Consider the following 4,330-nt stretch of genomic DNA (forward strand, 5'->3'; position numbering starts at 1 on the left):
TTCAAGAACACAAAGAAACAGGGCTACGTTCAAGAACACAAAGAAACAGGGATACGTTCAAGAACACAAAGAAACAAGGTTGCGTTCAAGAACACAAAGAAACAGGGCTACGCTCAAGAACACAAAGAAACAGGGCTACGTTCAAGAACACAAAGAAACAGGGCTACGTTCAAGAACACAAAGAAACAGGGCTATGTTCAAGAACACAAAGAAACAGGGCAACGTTCAAGAACACAAAGAAACAAGGCTACGTTCAAGAACACAAAGAAAAAGGGCTATGTTCAAGAACACAAAGAAACAGGGCTACGTTCAAGAACACAAAGAAACAGGGCTACGTTCAAGAACACAAAGAAACAGGGCTACGTTCAAGAACACAAAGAAACAGGGCTATGTTCAAGAACACAAAGAAACAGGGCAACGTTCATCAACACAAAGAAACAGGGCTATGTTCAAGAACACAAAGAAACAGGGCTATGTTCAAGAACACAAAGAAACAGGGCTACGTTCAAGAACACAAAGAAACAGGGCTACGTTCAAGAACACAAAGAAACAAGGCTACGTTCAAGAACACAAAGAAAAAGGGCTATGTTCAAGAACACAAAGAAACAGGGCTACGTTCAAGAACACAAAGAAACAGGGCTACGTTCAAGAACACAAAGAAACAGGGCTACGTTCAAGAACACAAAGAAACAGGGCTATGTTCAAGAACACAAAGAAACAGGGCAACGTTCATCAACACAAAGAAACAGGGCTATGTTCAAGAACACAAAGAAACAGGGCTATGTTCAAGAACACAAAGAAACAGGGCTACGTTCAAGAACACAAAGAAACAGGGCTACGTTCAAGAACACAAAGAAACAGGGCTTCGTTCAAGAATACAAAGAAACAGGGCTACGTTCAAGAACACAAAGAAACAGGGCAACATTCAAGAACAAAAAGAAACAGGGCTTCGTTCAAGAATACAAAGAAACAGGGCTACGTTCAAGAACACAAAGAAACAGGGCTACGTTCAAGAACACAAAGAAACAGGGATACGTTCAAGAACACAAAGAAACAAGGTTGCGTTCAAGAACACAAAGAAACAGGGCTACGCTCAAGAACACAAAGAAACAGGGCTACGTTCAAGAACACAAAGAAACAGGGCTACGTTCAAGAACACAAAGAAACAGGGCTATGTTCAAGAACACAAAGAAACAGGGCAACGTTCAACAACACAAAGAAACAGGGCTATGTTCAAGAACACAAAGAAACAGGGCAACGTTCAAGAACACAAAGAAACAGGGCTTCATTCAAGAATACAAAGAAACAGGGCTACGTTCAAGAACACAAAGAAACAGGGCTACGTTCAAGAACACAAAGAAACAGGGCTACGTTCAAGAACACAAAGAAACAGGGCTACATTCAAGAACACAAAGAAACAGGGCAACGTTCAAGAACACAAAGAAACAGGGCTTCGTTCAAGAATACATAGAAACAGGGCTACGTTCAAGAACACAAAGAAAAAGAGCTACGTTCAAGAACACAAAGAAACAGGGCTACTTTCAAGAACACAAAGAAACAGGGCTACGTTCAAGAACAAAAAGAAACAGGGCTACTTTCAAGAACACAAAGAAACAGGGCTACGTTCAAGAACACAAAAAAACAGGGTTACGTTCAAGAACACAAAGAAACAGGGCAACGTTCAACAACACAAAGAAACAGGGCTATGTTCAAGAACACAAAGAAACAGAGCTACGTTCAAAAACACAAAGAAACAGGGCTACGTTCAAGAACACAAAGAAACAGGGCTACGTTCAAGAACACAAAGAAACAAGGCTACGTTCAAGAACACAAAGAAACAGGGCTACGTTCAAGAACACAAAGAAACAGGGCTATGTTCAAGAACACAAAGAAACAGGGCTACGTTCAAGAACACAAGGTGAACTGAGAAAAATAAATACAGAACCTTACATTGATTACATAGATCACACAGAAGAAAGGTTAATATGTTCATTAAATTATGTTTTCTAGGTGGAAGGTTTACCCTGTGTATGAGATTAAAATGTATCAGCTGATGATTAGGATTGTTAGATGAACCCACTAAGTTCCTGATGAACTCAACTGGTGAGCCTCTTTAGCAGCTAGTTCCATGGACACACTGATTTCAATGTCCTTTGCCAAGGTCAGATGACTTTCAGTCAACAGTCTCTTTTGTGTAGCTTCACTCCGTAGCCCACATACTAGTCTGTCTCTAATGATGTCATTTAGAACAGCATTAAACTCACAGTGTTCTGGTAGTTTCTTTAATGCAGCAGCAAACATTGTTACTGATTCTCCCTCTTCCTGATGTCTCCTGTGGAACCTGAACCGTTCAGCATTAACTAGTGGTTCTGGTGAAAAATGTCCTTTATGTATCTCCACAATATCCCCATACGTCTTATTACCTGTTCTGTCTGGCTGTAGCAGGCTGCCTAGTAAATTAAATGTCTTTGGCCCCATTACACTAAAACATGTAGGCACAATGTTGTCCTCATCCATGTCATTTACAAGAACAAAATATTCAAACTGTTTTGTATATGAGCTCCACTGCTCAATACTTTCATCAAACTGATTGTCACTCACTTCAATATTGTCCTCAACCACAGCAATATTTTCCTCAGTCATGTGATCTTCATTCACTTCACTCACTGACGTTTCCTCCTAAGTTCACTCATTTAGCAGTTTTAATTAAAAGGTTTGTCTTCACAGTTGAATAAATGTCCTTTCCTTTAATCACTATATGTTCCTCCCTTTTAATAATTTTGTTTTCCCGCTCCGACGTCCGTCTCGAGTCCTTTTCTGACGTCATGACGATGTTAACTCTCTTTCTTAGCTAGCTCGACTGTGCACTTGCCTCTGCTAGCAATACACTGTGCTAACATTAGCCTAGACTGTACCACAGAAAATAACAGTTTTAAATAGTTGTAAAAACCCACTTCTTCCAGACAGAATAGTTCCTGTAGATTCAGACTTACTCATCACCAATCTTTTGTTATGTCTGATGGGTTTCATAACCACGTCTGTATAACAATTCAATAATGATGAGACAGGAGACAGGAATCAGTTCAACCATTTATCTGGAACGTGATCATCTCAACACATACAAACCCCCATGATGCTCTGCAGCACAACCCCAATATACAACAAATGCATAAGTAAATGGACACAAAACAAAACTCAGAGGAATTTAAATGTTCAGTTGTAGAAAGTAGGGCCATGGGATAGGGTCAGAAAGGTCAGTATGTTTGATAACTGGTTACAGAGGTGACATAACAAGCATAAGGTCCATTATAACACAGTGAAGTAGAGGTGGGAGCTAAAAGCAGACATGGACAGTGAGACGGTGTGAGGAGGTCAGGGGTGAAACACTAGATCAGGACAGGTAGAAATGGCAGGGCTGGAAATAGACACAGAGACACATTCTGATCATGGCTCAGACCTGACCTGAGACACCCAAACAGAAGATGCCATAGCAAAGTCCTGTCCAGTAGGCAATATGGGATTTCCTTTCATCAAAATCCAACACATGGAAATGTGTCCAGTGTGTGTGTGTGTCCAGTATGTGTGTGTGTATCCAGTGTGTTTGTGTGTGTCTCCAGTGTGTGTCCACTGTGTGTCCACTGTGTGTCCAGTGTGTGTGTGTGTGTCTCCAGTGTGTGTGTGTGTGTCTCCAGTGTGTGTGTGTGTGTGTGTGTGTGTGTGTCCAGTGTGTGTGTGTTCAGTATGTGTGTGTGTCCAGTGTGTGTGTGTGTGTGTGTTCAGTGTGTGTGTGTCCAGTGTGTGTGTGTCCAGTGTGTGTGTGTCCAGTGTGTGTGTGTGTGTGTGTGTGTCCAGTGTGTGTGTGTGTCCAGTGTGTGTGTGTGAGTGTGTGTCCAGTGTGTGTGTGTGTGTGTCCAGTGTGTGTGTGTGTGTGTGTGTGTGTGTGTGTGTGTCCAGTGTATGTGTGTGTGTGTGTGTGTCCGGTGTGTGTGTGTGTGTTTGTCCTGCGTGTGGGTGTCCAGTGTGTGTGTGTGTCCAGTGTGAGTGTGTCCAGTGTGAGTGTGTCCAGTGTGTGTGTTTGTCCAGTGTGTGTGTTTGTCCAGTGTGTGTGTTTGTCCAGTGTGTGTGTGTGTGTGTTTAGTGTGTTTGTGTGTGTGTTCCCAGTGTGTCCAGTGTGTGTGTGTTCCCAGTGTGTGTGTGTGTCCAATGTGTGTGTGTCCAGTGTGTGAGTGTGTCCAGTGTGTGAGTGTGTCCAGTGTGTGTGTGTGTGTGTGTGTGTGTGTGTGTGTGTGTGTGTGTGTGTCCAGTGTGTGTGTGTGTGTGTGTTGGTCCA

The sequence above is a fragment of the Coregonus lavaretus genome (genome assembly GCF_964263955.1).
Source record: "Coregonus lavaretus genome assembly, contig: HAP1_SCAFFOLD_293, whole genome shotgun sequence".
NCBI classification, from domain to species: Eukaryota; Metazoa; Chordata; class Actinopteri; order Salmoniformes; family Salmonidae; genus Coregonus; species Coregonus lavaretus.